The sequence below is a fragment of the Ornithorhynchus anatinus genome, chromosome 2, assembly GCF_004115215.2.
Source record: "Ornithorhynchus anatinus isolate Pmale09 chromosome 2, mOrnAna1.pri.v4, whole genome shotgun sequence".
NCBI lineage: Eukaryota > Metazoa > Chordata > Mammalia > Monotremata > Ornithorhynchidae > Ornithorhynchus > Ornithorhynchus anatinus.
In genome coordinates this window covers 117,872,612-117,889,886 of record NC_041729.1, presented here as the reverse complement: position 1 = coordinate 117,889,886, position 17,275 = coordinate 117,872,612, and the positions used below count along the sequence as shown (strand labels likewise).

Below are 17,275 nucleotides of genomic sequence, written 5' to 3'. Positions count from 1 at the left end.
AACAAATACCAACTTTTTTTTTTTGGATAGTCAACCACTGGAGATTTTTGAGGAGCGGGGTGACATGCCCAGGATGTTTCTGTAGAAAGATAATCCAAGTAGCAGAGTAAATAACAGACTGAAATGGGGAAAGACAGGAGGTTGGGAGATCAGACAGGATCCTTTCCTTTCATAGCAATCTTGCAGTTCAAGCAGGGAAATGTCGAGTTGTGTTTGCAATATGGATGGGGACCCTTGAGGAAGAGTTTCCCTCTGGAGATGAAATGAAGGTGGAGAAATGGGAAATGGAGAATGTTGAAGAGAATTTTCAAATACTTAAATTGTGCTTTTCTCGCATTTTCAAGTATTTGAGAATTAGTAGGAAGCTGCCTGATTTTCACTTTGTCTTTCACCTCTCTCTTAAGCACGAGTCAGTCAATCATTAATTTGTGTTGAATTCTGGCCTGAGAGCTGGAGAAGATGGCTGCAAATTTAACATCTTACTTAAAACAGAATAAGTTAAACAGTAGTGGAGTTTTTTTGATGAGTCCTACTACTATTATTGAAATTATTCTATCAACAGGCATGACTGACATTATTATTTTAAGTCAACTTTGGCTTCTATAAATAGAAAGCTTTAAGCACTGATATTCATCCTACCCTCAGCATTTATGTGCATATCTGTAATTTATTTTAATATGTCTTTCCCTCTGGACAAACTGATGGTGGGCAGGGAATAGGTCTACCAACTCTGTTGTATTGTAGTTTGCTTTCCAAAGTACTCATTGAGACAGAGTGGTGCTGGAGGAGGGGCTTATAGATCTTCAGGGAACGGGGAACCAATCTGGTACGTATACAGCAGGGCTGTGGATGGGGGATACTGAGAGGCTTGAGACAGCATCACCTACAGCCCCCAGTGCTGCTCCTGTTCCCAGATCTGTAGCCTCACCTTCCCCCTCTGCATCTCACACAGAATATGCTGCCAACAGAGGAACAGGTGGGTGGGTCTGACAAATAGCTATCCTGGGGAGGGGAGAGACAGAGATATTTTAGGGAAAACCCTGATGTAACATTTCCATACCCTTCTTCCACCCACCCCACCTTTAGCTCTCTCCAATTACCTGCTGAAAGTTTTAGGGCCACTCAGATCAATCAACAAATCAATAGTATTTAAGGAGTACTTACTGAGTTAGAGCACCGTATTTCGTGCTTGGGAACATGTAGTGGGTAAGAGTGTGGAGTGGGATTGTTAGGTGGGGTATACTGAGAGAGAAGCAAAGCGCAAGTTGCTTAACTTTTTTGAAGCTCAGTTTCTTCATGATAATAAAATAGTTGATAAAGTAGTCACTGAGTTTCATATCAATCAATTGAGAAAGTACAAACAACAGAATTGGTAGACCCTTTCCCTGCCCACCTGAAGTTTGTCTGGATGAGAGAGATATTAAAATAAATTACAGACAAGTATATAAGTGCTGAGAGTGGGGTGAACATCAGGTGCTATTTGTAGAAGGCAGAGTTGGCTTGAAGTACAAATCTTATTAATTCCTAAATGCTTGAAAATTTCAGCACAAATTGATGACTGACTCATCTTGCTACTGGAGTGATCAAGACTGTAAATTCTCTGGCCGGGAGAGGCAGTTAGACCCGGGTATGTGGGGCAGCTTTAGGGATTGTGTCACATGATTGGAGGAAAGGGAGGAAGCACCATATAAGAGAGCAATATAAGCCCTTTTGTCCCAAAGCTTCATTCATCCTCATATTTTCACCAGGACTCTAGCATTTACTAAGATATACTTGTTCATTTTATTTGTCAGTAGTCATTCCCAACCCTTGTTCATGCTTATTTTATTCTTCTCAGCTGTTAGTAGTTATAAATGTTTTCTCATCCATCTGTGGATCTGTGCCTTTTCTGTTTCAACCTCTTATAATCTTGGCACACTCCCTGCATAACAACATTCTTATCCTCCCAATATTTTCAGATGAACAAGCTAACTTTATCATTCAGGCTGACTAGGAGAACACCTGTCATATACAGCTTTTCCTTTTCATTATTTTGTCATCCTGAGTCTATTGTCCTATCCTTTGCCGATTATATTTCCAAATTGTTGGAATTTCAATTCTGACTATATTCACAAATGTCCAAAACAAAACTTCTCTTTTACTTACCTGAACCTGTCCTTCCCACTAGCTTTTCCATCATTGTAGATAATACCACTACCCCTCTGACATCAGCACATAACCTTGTCATTATCCTCAACCCATCTCTCTTATTCAACCTACGTAATCAATATGCCTTTCATTTTCATTATTTTGTCATCCTGAGTCTATTGTCCTATCCTTTGCCGATTATATTTCCAAATTGTTGGAATTTCAATTCTGACTTTATTCACAAATGTCCAAAACAAAACTTCTCTTTTACTTACCTGAACCTGTCCTTCCCACTAGCTTTTCCATCATCGTAGATAATACCACTACCCCTCTGACATCAGCACATAACCTTGTCATTATCCTCAACCCATCTCTCTTATTCAACCTACGTAATCAATATGCCACAAATCCTTTAGGTTCTATCTTCACATCATCTCTAGAATCCACCCTAGAAAATCATATTTTTGCTAAGCACTCAATGCATGCAGAACATTGTACTAAGCACTTTGGAGGGTAGACTATACCAGAGTTGGTAGACATTTTCCCTGCCCATAAGGAGCTTAAAGTCTAGAGAGAGAATTTACACTTATCTCTCTCCTTGACTACTGCATCAGACTTCTCAAGGACCAGGCTGCCTACTGCCTCTTCCCACTCCAGTCTATTTCACTGTGCTGCCCAGGTCATTATTTCTAAAAAATGTTCAGTCCATATCTTTTCACTCCTCAAAAAATTCAAATAATTATCCAACCTCCTCTGCATGTAACAGAAACTCCTAACAATTGGCTTTAAGGCACTCAGTCAGGAATCCTTTTCCTATATTAACTCATTGATCTATTACAAACTAGCCAGCTGTGGAAGCACAATGATCAAGATCCTGCATTTATCCACCTTTCTTTCTGACCTTCCCCTCTGCCTACACCCTATTGACCACTGCGGGTGTGCCTGATGGGTTAAATGACTCCAGGCTTGGTTACTTGATTCAGTCAAGTCAAGCCCAGTAAACTCAAACTACTTGGTTACTTGATTTACTCAAAGCCAAGCTCAGTCATTTGATTGACTCAAGTAACTTGTCTATTTGATTGACTCAAATAAATTGAATTCATGATTGACTCAAATCGAATAGCCAAGCTTGATCTGACTCAAGCACTTTACAACATGGAAAAACCACTCTCTTGAACTAATCAAGCCCCTGGCCCTGCTTATCAAAGCAAGTCCAGGGCTAAACAGAAAATGCCCCAGGGACTCACTGTTTTCTATCCTAAAATATTTATCTTACTGTATTCTTCTGATCATTATGAATGCTGTACTAATGGTAAATAAAAAAACTCTATATTGCTAGAAGTTGAACTGGTCTTGACTAGCAGGGGCAATCTTTGCTGCTCAACATCTCTGTGGTGAGCCACCAACAAGCCACTTTATTAGTGACTGTTTGTGATCCCGTGAACAACAAGGAAAAGACTGCCAAAAGCACTGAAGGGCTTTACTTGAGGGAAGAAGATTGCTGACCTGAGGGGACAGAGCATGGAGAGAGATGTGACCTTCAATCCCTGCTTTACCTGGTAACGGGCCTGGACCAATCAATGACTGCCATGGAGAGCCACAGCTGTGACACCTATAGCAGATAAAAGGCAGTCATTTTGACTCGGGAGAATGCACAAAGAAGCATTCAGGGCAAGAAACATGCAAAGGAGAAGCAAGCATTAAAGAAGAACAGCAAAAGCAGCAGAAGAGTAGTACTTGAAAGCAGCAGAAGGCAGCAGCATTTGGAAGCAGAAAGAAGAAGAATTGGTAGAAAGGGCTCCCTTGATCAGCAGACTGGTATTGGACCCTTGGTGTGTGAGTGTGTGTGTATTTATGTGTCACTCCCTTGCACGTTGGTAAAACTAAGTAAAAAATTTCCACAGTAACCTTGGTGATCAGAGGTGTGGTTTGACTGTACTACATGTCACTGAGGCCCCACAGGTTCAGGAAGGTCCTGGTTAGTACAAGCCAGGGGGGCTTGTGACATTCTCTCCATACTGTGCTGGATCCAGCACTGGTAGTAATAACTTGTCTCTGACATATCCTTTTAAATACAATGCAGTCTCACCACATCCTTTTCTTCTACACTGCATACTTCATTCCTCTAATATAAACTTACTCAATGTACCTCTAACATGTCTCTCTCATCACTTACCCTTTGCCCTCATATTCCTTATACTGATATTTCTTCTTCCTTCATATTTGATAGACCATGACTCCCTACCTTCTAAATCATCCTAAAATCACATCTCCACTGAGTGGACTTCCTGGATTAAGCTCTCATTTCCCCTACTCATTCTCCCCTTTGCATCCCCTATCCAAATAAGTCTGCATTCCTGATGCACTTGATATTCAACCCACCCCACAGCACCTGTGTACATATCCAATTTCCTCATCTGTAACTTATTTTCATGTCTATATCCCCATTTAGATTATAAGATCCTTCAGGATAGGGAACTTTTCTACCAACTCTATTGTATCGTACCCTCCCAAGCATTTAGCACAGTGCTCAGCATGCAGTAAGAACTCAATAGATAGAATTGACTAATTGATAACTCTGGTAATTTTGCCAAAAGTATTCAATAATTTGCTGATGATTAATAGGGTTTTTTGCCTTTTAATTGCAAAATAGTCTTAATCATTTGGATTCCATTTTATGCAATTGATTACCATAGACTAGAAGCTCTTCTTGGGCAGGGAACATGTCTACCAACTCTGTTGTACTTTCCCAAGTACTTAGTACAGTTTCTATGCTCAGTAAGTGCTCAATAAATAGCACTGATTGAGCAATTAATTGACTAGAAGTGGCATTAAGAAGCCATACTCTTTACCATAGAGAAGCAGCATGGCTTAGTGGATACAGCATGGGCCTGGGAATCAGAAGGTCTTGGATTCTAAACCTGGCTTCGCTACTATCCTGCTGTGTGGCCTTGGGCAAGTCACTTCATCTTTCTGGGACTCAATTACCTCATCTGTAAAATGAGAATTGAGACCGTGAGCTTGATGTGGGACATGAACTGTGACCAAATACAGATCCCTGTTTACTTGTTTTTATGTCTGCCTCCCCCTCCCTCTAGACTGTAAGCTTGTTGGGGGCAGAGATTGTTTCTATTGCTGTATTGAACTTTCCAAGCACTTAGTACTGTGTTCTGCATACAGTAAGCACTCAAATATGATTGAATAAATGAATTTTCTGTATTCACCTTGTGCTTAATATAGCAGATAGCAGATAAAAGCATATTGCAATAAATAAATAAAGCAATAACCTTGGCAAATAGCAAGCTTAACAAGTACCATATTGTAAATATCTTAAATTCATAGCCAGGAATTGAGGCCAGTCAATTACCTGTTAAAATCAAAGGTGATTTTTTTTTAAATTAGGTTGGACTTCAGTTAAGTTGATTTGTAGTGCTATTTAACTGCAAACCCAACTTTTGACCAAGACCTCATTAATACTGATACAGGTTTCAGGGAAAATTTTTTAAACCACTAATATTTTGACGGTTTATAACATTTCACAATTCACAGTTTTTTTTATCACATTTCACTTTTTTTATATTTCTCTACATCAAATGACTTTTGTGTCTTTGGGCTTATATGCCTAATCTCTAAAAAGATTTTCCTTTAAAAAAGTACCCAATTGATTAGTCTTCTCTTTGTGACATCCCATCTGAATTTCAATCCACACTATTTAAATGTGTAGCCTCTTAAAAATCTACCATATTTTAACGGTCATAATTTTTCTTAAATACATGTACATTTGTTTTGGCCAAATCACATTCAAATTTTGCATATTCATCATATGATCTAGAGCAGTGGATGCCAACAGAATATCTAACCTCTGGAGATATTTCAAAGAACTCCATGGGCTAAAGCCATAATAGTGGAAGGGTAGTGGAGATGTCAAGGAAACCTTCATAAAGAAGTAGCAATAGTCTTAGGTGACAAATGTTTCAGGCTTTGAAGAATAAAAGGAACCATTTTATCTTACCTGCTCCTTTTCTCTCTTTTCCACCATAAGTATAATCCTGTGTTTCTAGTTATGAGTTGTATGTAATGTGTGTGTGTGTGTGTGTGTGTGTACACCTGTGTTCATGCTGGGGTGAATAATAAGGATTAGGGAAGATGACGGCTTAGATGGGAAAAAGTATTTAACAGAAGAGTATATAACTTGTGGGGAGAGAGTACTTTGGATAAATCTTGAGCTCACAAGGTTACAGTTTTTCAACACCTGAAAATACTTGCTCTAAATATTGTGTCTGCAGCATTTATTGATTTCCAAAGAAGCCTAGGCCACTACTTATCACATTAGTGTAGTTGGTAAAATAGACTTGGAATCAGAGATATGCTATACTTCCTAAAATCTTACCAGTAGTTTATAAACCATTCCTAGAAAACATTTTATGCAGATAACATGATCCAAACAGTGTTAATACCTCTATTCATTTGAACATAGTATCTCTATCATTGTCATAGATCTAGTCATAGATCTAGATGTTCAGGTTATTGGTCTTCATCCCACCAATATTTCTGCATAAGGACTGCTCCTCCCTGTTATATTGGGAGTCCCATGTGGGACAGTGATTGGGTCTGATTTGATTATCCACCCAAAATTTATAATATATGGTATGTTCTAAATGCTTAATATTACTGTTATTGTTTCATTATCACATAACTACTTTCTCATGATTTAAGATGTGCTGCCCCCTTACTCCCCTACTTTCCCATTCTTGCAAATTCTTATAAATGGGGAAGATGACTGGTGTACAAATGGCATTGAGTAAAGCCACTATCACTTGAATCACTTCCTTCCTGCAGGTTCTTGGTCCTGAAGTCTCAAAATCATTCAGTCATATTTATTAAGTGCTCACTGTACTGAACTAAGTGCTTTGAAGTTCAAATATACTTCTTGATGGGATGATCAGCCACCAGCCAATCATCCTCCTCATTTTTATTTTAAAGCTTTAAGATTGTTTTATTTTGTTAATTAATACCAATATGCTTTAGTGTTGATGCTCTTCCCACCCAAACTCTGTCCTTCCTCTGACTTTCCCATTACTGTAGATGGCATCACCACAAGCCTTCCATTTTCCTTAACTTCTCTATCTTATTTAACCTAGTCAATCCATCACTAAATCCTGTCAACCTTCATGACATCATTAAAAATCACCCTTTCCTTGCCATCTAAATTGCTACCACATTAATTCAAGCACTTATCCTATTCTGCCTTGCTTATTGTATCAGCCTTCTGGCTGATCTCCCTGTGTCCTGTCTTTCCCCATCTAGTCCATACTTCACTCTGCTTTCCAGATCATTTTTCTACCAAAACATTCAGGCCATATTTCCCCACTCCTCAAGAACCTCCAGTGGTTTCCCATTCACCTCCGCATCAAACAGAAACTCCTAACCCCTGACTTTAAAGCATGCAATCACTTTGCCTCCTACCTCACCTTACTACTCTGCTACTACAACCCAGCTCTCACATTTCACTCCTCATGATAACCTTCTCACTGTACCTCAGTGTCATCAATCTTGCCCACATCCTGCAATGCCCTCCCTCTTCATATCTGACAGACAATTACTCTCCCCCCATTCAAAGCTTTAATTAAAGGCACATCTCCAGGAGGCCCTCCCTGGCTAAGCCCTCTTTTCCTTAACTCCTTTCTATGTCACTTTGACTTTCTCCCTTTATAGATTCACCCTCCCAGCATTTATGTACATATGTTCAATCAATTCATATAAATACCTCTCTCCCTCTAGACTGTAAGCTTGTTGTGGGCAGAGAATGTCTGTTACATTGTACTCTCTCAATACAGTAAACACTCAAATGAATGACTGACATTTTAATTACTCAATTTTCAAACTTTATTTAATCTGCAATCCACTGAATTATAGAAATATATTTGTGGTTTTCCTTGTTGCCATAACTGTAGTGAACCATCAACTATGTTAAATGCTATGCCTCTAATGTGCATTTTTTTTTAATCAACTGTATTCCATTTTGATATTTCCACATATGCTCTTCAAACATCAGGTGCAGACAGGTTGCTCCTGATATTTGTGTGGTGTCTCAATTTTAGAAAACTCTAAAAAACCATCTGGGATTGTTCTGACTAAATTATCCCACATCTAATTGCTTTTATTTTGCATTATTTCTGGGCTGTGTTTAAATTCAATTTGTCCCTCAGTACTCTGGCATGTGTAGCTTGGATGTCCTAGAATTCCACCCTGCTTCCACATTCACTCATGGCATCTGGAAGAGAAAGGGGTAGTGCCCAAGTTAGTGACATTATCATCTACCATCCAATCCATACATCACTCAGCTGCCTGGAATATTTTTGTAAAATAAGTTCAGTCTATGCCTCCACTCTCCTCCAGTGGTTGCTCATCTACTATAACACATTTCTTCCCACCTTCAATGCCCTATTAAAATCATATCCCCTTCAAGAGGTCTTTCCTGAATAAGCTCTCATTTTCCCTATTTCCTTACCCTTCTGCATCACCTATGCACTTGTATCTGCTTGAGGAGTTGATATTCACCCCATCCCCAGCACTTATATATAGATATCCTTTATTCTCCCACATTCCCTGTCTGTAATTTACTTTAATGTCTCCCTTTCTAGACACTAGGCCCCTTGAGGAAAGAGATCTAGTTAACCAACTTAACTGCAGTCTGTGCAAAGAACTGTACTAAGCACTTTGGAGAGCACAGTAAGTACTCAAGAGAGATTTTTCAAAAATATAGAACTGTTATGAAAGGCCATGTCAAGGGATGTTTTTCCATCAATTTAACATTGGAGCCCAGTAGCTAATGAGGCAGCTTCTCTCCCTATATTTAGGAATAATATAAACTTCTGAGGGTCCTTTTTCAGATTTTGTCTCCTTGTTCTCAAGAGCAAATTAAATATGCAGAAGGTATTGTTTCCACTCTTAAGAAGTTATTTCCTATTTAAATAGATGGGCACTTTTGGCTGTACCACATAAATATTTTTCTTTCCCTCACATCTGCAGGTTGTATTCAATTTACACATGGCACTGTGCTGTGAATCTTCACTGAAGAATGATCCAAACACCACATATTTTATTAAACAATAAAGAACATGTTCATTTGAAATATTTAACTGTTTACAACATAACCTGTCTTACATTTTGTTCTACTTCAGGCTCTTCTAAGCTCTTATGGGAAATTTCCTCTCCAAGAAATACATCTTAACTGATTCCAATTAAATAATCTTTAATGACCCTCTCATGTATCTGTGAACCTGCCTTCTATTGGTATTGAACTAATGTTTTATGAGGCATTATATGGCACATCGCAAATTTCATCTCAACCCAAGATTTAATTTTCTTACTCAAAGTTATTTGGCCAAATCCAGCAATTGCAGGTAGAAAAATATTGGCAACAGTGAACATCCAGCAAATTTCAAATTGAAGATCTGTATAAGCTGTTGGTGTCCAAAATATATTTGTAAGACTTGGATGTTGGGGATTGTGTGAGCCTACTTTTATTGTACTCTTCCAAGAGTAAAGTACAGTGCTCTGTACATAATAAGCAACTAATAAATTCCATGGATTGAATGAGAAGACAATCTGGTTCCTTGAAGTGTTTCAGCTTCATTAACAATGAGCTATGGCAGGATAAGGTTAACAGTGATAATTTATTAAAGGTAGTACTCTTAAAATCATGAATACAATGCAAATCACAATCCAATTTTACTGGATAAATGAAGATTTAATACCTGTTCTCCCTCCTATTTAGACTGTGAGCTCCTTTTGGGACAGGGACTGTATCCAGCCTGCTTAATTTACGTATACCCCAGTTCTTAGAACAGTGTTTGACACATACAAATTAATTTAAAGAGTTAAGGAAAATGAGGTACCAGTAGAATTTCTAAGCAACAGTTGTGTGTTATAAGGGGGTATTGCAAAAGATTTTAAATCAATGTGATCAAAGTCAATAAAGTGCTAATATGATGGGATTATTTAGACATAAAAGCTGACAAGTCTCCTGGCCTGCTACAATCAAGAGAAGGAAGGTTTATCCTATTTGAAGAGAACCTACTAGAATATTAGGCTACCAAGAAGAATTTTGAAAACAAAAATATGACTCACAGCAAATTCAGCAGTGCAGTAATATTTATGTGCACTTAGAATAAAATAGAAGCAGCATGGATTAATAGAGTACAGGCCTGGAAGTCAGGAAGACCTCATTCTAATCACATCTGAGTCTCAATTAGCTCATCTCCAAAATGGGGATTAACAGTGTGACTCCCCAAATGAAACAATGTGTCCAATTTGATTAATTTGTATCTACCCCAGCACTTCAAACAGCATTTAGCACATAGTAAGCACTTACCAAGTACCATGATTATTAATCATTATAGGTTGTTGGTGTCACAGCACTCTTTCAGCATAGAAAGGATCTTGGCTTCAGTAGTTTCTTTTTCTAAAACAAAAAGAGTGAGATCATACATATCTCAAAGAATCTCATGCTGCTTTTAGAAAACAGCACAGCTGCCACAAGCCCCCTGGTTCTTACCAACCAGTACCTTCCTGGACTGGGGGATACTTGGTGACACATAGGTCAAACCACACCTCTGATTACCAAGACTAATATGAAAAGCTTGTACTTAGTTTTACCAACATGAAAAGAGTGACACATACATACACACACTCACTCCACCAAGAGTCCAATACCAGTCTGTGGTCAAAGGAGCCCATTCTGCCAATGCTTCTTCTTTCTGCTTCTAAGTACTTGCTTCTCTCTGCATCTCAACTTACTTCCAGGTTCCCCCTTACAAGTCAAAGCAACCACCTTTTATCTGCTTTACATGTTGCAGCTGTGGTTTTACATAGCAGTCATTGATTGGTCCAGTTACTGGGTAGAACAGGGAAATGAAGTCCTGTCTTCTTCCATGATCCACCCCCAACTGCCTGCAATCACTTGCCTTGAGTAAAGCCCATCAGTGCCTTTGCCAGTCTCTTTCTTGTTGATGTTCATGGAATTACAAACAGTCACTAACAAGGCAGCTTGTTGTAGGCTCTCCACAATGGCCTAGTTGATAGAGCATGAACCTGGGAGTTGTAAGGATCTGTATTTTAATCCTGGTTCTGCCACTTGTTTGTTGTGTGACCTTGGACAAGTCACTTAATTTATCTGTCCCTCAATTAACTCATCTGTAAAATAGGGATTAAGATTGTAAACCCCATTGGTACAGGGACTGCGTTCAACCCGATTAGCTTGTATCTGAAATGAAATGAAGACAATTCTATATCTTAATCAACATACACACATTCTACTGAATTTGAATTGCAGGTCCTCAAAAACCACTATCTCCAGTCCCTTCCCTCTCCAGTTTGTATTTTACTTTGTTACCCAGATAATGTTTTCTAAAACCTTGCTTCATACACATCTCTCTATTCCTTAAAAATCTGCAGTGGTTGTACAAACCTCAAGCAGTAGATTCTGACAGTTACAGCTTCAAGGCACTCAATGAGCTTTCTCACAACTTCTCTTCCTCTCTGCTCTTCCGCTATTGCCCAGCTTCCCCACTTTACTTCTCTCAAGCCATAACTCCTTGTGGGCTTGGAACATGTCTAACAGTTCTGTTGTATTGTACTCTCCCAAGCACTTAGTACAGTTTTCTGCAAAAAGTATCCAGTTGCCAAGTAACATTGATTAATTGATAATTGATTGTGCCTCATTCTCTCCACTGACCTCTTGCTCATTCTCTTCCTCTTACCTGGACATCCTTTTCATGTCATATCCAGCAGACCACTTCAATGCCCTGATAAAATCATATCTCCAGAGGAGCCTTCCCTGATTAATCTCTCATCTTCCTACACTGTTTCCCTCAAAATAACTTCAAAAATTCTATGTAACCTAAGCACTTGGATACCCACTTCCTCCCTCCCCCTGCCGTGTAAGCTGTATGCATATACTTTAAATTTTGTCTCTCCCAGTAGATTCCTCAAGAAGCAGTATGGACTAGTGGAAAGAGCTGTTGCCTGGGAGTCAGAAGACTTGGGTTCTATTATCGGTTCTTTCACTTGTCCGCTTGGTGACCTTGAACAAGTCACAACTTCTCTGTGCCTCAGTTTTGTCATCTGTAAAATGGGGATTAAATCCCACTCTCTCCCACATGGGACAAGGACTGTGTATAGACAGATAAACTTTTCTTAGAATAATGCTTGGTACATAATAAGTACTTAACAAATACCATAATTAATTAGTTAATTGCATATCAGCCCTTAGAACAGTGCTCGGCACATAGTAAGCACTTAACAAATACCAGAGAACAAAATTTTTGAGAACAAAAATTGTGTCTATTTGCTGTGTTGCTAATGTCCCCTTGCTTACTTGGACATAGTATATGCTCAATAAATTTTATTGATTGATTGATAAACATGATATGGATGAAGCCCTTGGGTTAAATAAAAAAAACAACTAGAGGGTTTTACACCTATCTATATACTTAACATCCTATCTTCAGAAATTGATTTTTAACATCATGGAGTGGCAGGGGTCTGATGTATTGCTCTTCATCACCATGGCCAATTGAAACATTTGGTAAATGCAGCCTCTCTTCCCTACATTCTCTCTGTCCCACCCCACACTGTGGAAGATAGAGCTTCCTGTCCCCCAGGGCATGATCTGTGAATTCCAGTCTGGGTTTAAAAGCTCATGCTGGCCTCCTTATCTCCTTTTAACTGCCTAGGCCAAGTGAAACTTCTGACAGTTGCAGCCTCACTGCCATAAACACTCTCACCTGTTCCCTTACCCCACACTCATTCATTCATCATTCAATCATATTTATGGGGCACTTACTATGTGCAGAGTACTGTACTATATGCTTGGAATGAACAATTCAAATCAGGGCTGACTGGAATTGAATTCCCTCTCCTTGGCATGTTTCAGGAAAGAGGGAAGCTCCTGAAGAATGACACATCATGCAACCTTAGGTAGTCATTCATTCATTCAATCATAATTATTGAACACTTACTATGTGCAGAGCACTGTACTAAGTGCTTGGAAAGTACAATTCAGCAACAAATAGAGACTATCCCTGCCATCAATGGGCTCACAGTCTAGAAAGGGGGAGACAGATATCAAAACAAGTAAATAGGCACCAATAGCATCAGTATAAATAAATAGAATTATATATATGTATATCTTTAAAATAGGATAATAAATATGTACATATATATAAAAGTGCTGTGGGGTGGGGAGAAGGTAGAGTAGAGGGAGCAAGTCAGGGCAATGGGGAGGGGAGAAGGAGCAAAGGAATGGGGGGCTTAGTCTGGAAAGGCCTCCTGGGGAGGTGAGCTTTCAGGAGGGCTTTGAAGGAGGCAGTGTGCTAGTTTGGTAGATTTGAGGAGAAAAGGCATTCCAGGCCAGAGGTAGGATGTGGGCCGGGGGTCAACAGTGGGACAGGCAAGAACGAGGCACAGTGAGGAGGTTAGCTCCAGAAGAGTGTGTGTGGGCTGGGCTTTAGAAGGCAAGAAGTGGGGTGAGGTAGGAAGGGGCAAAGTGATGGAGAGCTTTGAAGCCAATAGTGAGGAGATTTGATTGATACAGAGGTTGATAGGCTCTGTAAAATGGTGACACGTTGGTGACACTAGTAGGTCAAACCACACCTCTGATCACCAAGGCTAATACGGAAAGTTTGTACTTAGTTTTACTAACATGCAAAGGAGTGACACATATACACACTCACTCCACCAAGGGCCCAATACCAGTCTGTGGTCTAAGTAGCCCATTATGCCAAAGTTTCTTCTTTCTGCTTCCAAGTATTTGCTTCTTTCTGCAACTCAGCTTGCCTCCTTAATGCCTCCAGGTGCCCCCTTGCAAGTCAAAGCAACCACCTTTTATCTGTTTTATGTGTTGCAGCTGTGGTTCTACGTGGCACTCATTTACTGGTCCATGCCTGAGTCAAAAATGACTGTCAAAAATAACTAGAGATTTTTGAGGAGAGGGGTGACATGCCCAGAACGTTTCTGTAAAATATTAATCTGGGCAGCAGAGTGAAGTATAGACTGAAGTGGGGAGAGACACGAGGTTGGGAGATCAGAAAAGAGGCTGATGCAGTAATCCAGTCAGGATATGATGAGTGATAACAAGGTAGTGGTTTGGATGGAGTGCAGATCTTGGGGATGTGAAGGTTAGACCAGAAGGTTTTGGTGATGGATTGGTTATGTGGGGTGAATGTGAGAGCTGAGTCAAGGATTCATTCATTCATTCATTCAATAGTATTTATTGAGAGCCTACTACGTGCAGAGCACTGTACTAAGCGCTTGGATTGAACAAGTCGGCAACAGATAGTGACAGTCCCTGCCATTTGACGGGCTTACAGTCTAACTGGGGGAGACGGACAGACAAGAACAATGGCAATAAATAGAGTCAAGGGGAAGAACATCTCGTAAAAACAATGGCAACTAAATAGAATCAAGGCAATGTACAATTCATTAACAAAATAAATAGGGTAATGGAAATATATACAGTTGAGCGGACGAGTACAGTGCTGTGGGGATGGGAAGGGAGAGGTGGAGGAGCAGAGGGAAAGGGGGAAAAGAGGGTTTAGCTGTGGAGAGGTAAAGGGGGGGTGGCAGAGGGAGTAGAGGGAGAAGAGGAGCTCAGTCTGGGAAGGCCTCTTGGAGGAGGTGAGTTTTAAGTAGGGTTTTGAAGAGGGAAAGAGAATCAGTTTGGCGGAGGTGAGGAGGGAGGGCGTTCCAGGACCGCGGGAGGAAGTGGCCCAGGGGTTGACGGCGGGAAAGGCGAGACCGAGGGACGGTGAGCAGGTGGGCGGTAGAGGAGCGGAGCGTGCGGGGTGGGTGGTAGAAAGAGAGAAGGGAGGAGAGGTAGGAAGGGGCAAGGTGATGGAGAGCCTTGAAGCCTAGAGTGAGGAGTTTTTTTTTGGAGCGGAGGTCGATAGGCAACCACTGGAGTTGTTTAAGAAGGGGAGTGACATGCCCAGATCGTTTCTGCAGGAAGATGAGCCGGGCAGCGGAGTGAAGAATAGACTGGAGCGGGGCAAGAGAGGAGGAAGGGAGGTCAGAGAGAAGGCTGACACAGTAGTCTAGCCTGATATAACGAGAGCCTGTAGCAGTAAGGTAGCCGTTTGGGTGGAGAGGAAAGGGCGGATCTTGGCGATACTGTAAAGGTGAAACCGGCAGGTCTTGGTAACGGATAGGATGTGTGGGGTGAACGAGAGAGACGAGTCAAGGATGACACCGAGATTGCGGGCCTGAGAGACGGGAAGGATGGTCGTGCCATCCACGGTGATAGAGAAGTCTGGGAGAGGACCGGGTTTGGGAGGGAAGATGAGGAGCTCAGTCTTGCTCATGTTGAGTTTTAGGTGGCGGGCCGACATCCAGGTGGAGACGTCCTGGAGGCAAGAGGAGTTGCGAGCCTGAAGGGATGGGGAGAGGACAGGGGCGGAGATGTAGATCTGCGAGTCATCTGCGTAGAGATGGTAGTCAAAGCCATGAGAGCAAATGAGTTCACCGAGGGAGTGAGTGTAAATGGAGAACAGAAGAGGGCCAAGAACTGACCCTTGAGGAACTCCAACAGTTAAAGGATGGGAGGGGGAGGAGGCGCCAGCGAAGGAGACCGAGAATGACCGGCCAGAGAGGTAAGAGGAGAACCAGGAGAGGACGGAGTCCATGAAGCCAAGATGAGATAAGGTATGGAGGAGGAGGGGATGGTCAACAGTGTCAAAGGCAGCAGAGAGGTCAAGGAGGATTAGAATGGAGTAGGAGCCATTGGATTTGGCAAGAAGGAGGTCATGGGTGACCTTAGAGAGAGCAGTCTCGGTAGAGTGGAGGGGACGGAAGCCAGATGACACCAAGGTTGCAGGCTTGTGAGACAGGATGGGAAGGATGGTAGTGCCGTCCACAGCGAAGGAAAGTCAGGGAGGTGATAGGGTTTGGGAGGGAAGATAAGGGGAAGATAAGGAGCTCAGTCTTGGAAATGTTGAGTTTTAGGTAGCAGGAGGAGATGTCCTGAAGGTAGGAAGAGATGCGAGCCTGAAGGGAGGGAAAAAGAAAAGGGGAGATGTAGATTTGGGTATCATCCACATGGAGATGATAGTTGAACCCACGGGAGTGAATGAGTTCAGCAAGGGAGTGAGTACAGATGAAAAACAGAAGGGGACCAAGAACTGACCCTTGAGGAATCCCTACAGTTAGGGGGGCAAGGGGGAGGAGGAGCCCACGAGGAGACTGAGAAAGAATGGCCAGAGACATAAGAGGAGAATCAGGAGAGGACGGAGTCAGTGAAGCCAAGGTTGGATAACATATTGAGGAGAAGGGGATGGTGCACAGTGTCAGAGGCTCTTTCCCCTCTGCCTTCAAACATACCCATGTCTCCCCATGTCTCCCCCATCCTAAAAAGAACCCTCCCTTGACCCCCAAACCCCCTCCAGGTATTGCCCCATCTCCCTCCTACCCTTCCTTTCCAAACTCCCGGAGTGAGTCATCTACACTTGCTTCCTCGAATTCCTCTCTTCCAACTCTCTCCTGGACCCCCTCCAATCTGGCTTTCTTCCTTTCCACTCCACTGAAACCACCTTCTCAGAGGTCCCCAGTGGCCTCCTTCTTGCCAGATCCAACGGCTCCTACTCTGGTCTAATCCTTCTTGACCTCTCATCTGCCTTTGACACTGTTGACCATCCCCTTCTCCTCAACAAATTTTCCAACCTTCACTGATTCCGTCATCTTCTGGTTCTCCTTTTTATCTCTCTGGCCATTCATTCTCAGTCTCCTTCACATGCTCCCCCTCCCCCTCCCATTGCCTAACTGTGGGGGTTCCTCAAGGGTCAGTTCTGGGTCCCCTTCTGTTCTCCATTGTACTCACTCCCTTGGTGAACTCATTCGCTCCCTCGGCTTCAGCTATCATCTTTACATGGATGATACCCAAATCTACATCTCCTTTCCTTGAAGGACAGGCTTCATATCTAATTCCCACCAGTGTATTCTTTTCCAGTGCTTAGTACAGTACTGTGCAACGTAAATGCTTAATAAATACTTCTAATACTACCGCTACTAATTGTATTGTAAAAGTGTATAATTATTAATATGAATTCTTAGTCCGCACTTTGAGAATCATTCACTCTTTTAAAAGGGCATC

General features: G+C 41.4%; 1 long non-coding RNA gene across 1 annotated transcript; it reads right to left on the bottom strand.

Annotated features, from left to right (window-relative positions):
* Positions 1 to 7,995: 7,995 nt before the first annotated feature.
* Positions 7,996 to 10,854, bottom strand: LOC103166895. Its single transcript, XR_485002.2, has 3 exons — positions 10,813 to 10,854; positions 10,505 to 10,594; positions 7,996 to 8,401 (listed from the first exon to the last, which is right to left on the bottom strand). It is a non-coding gene; the product is annotated as an uncharacterized LOC103166895 (long non-coding RNA).
* Positions 10,855 to 17,275: the final 6,421 nt, after the last annotated feature.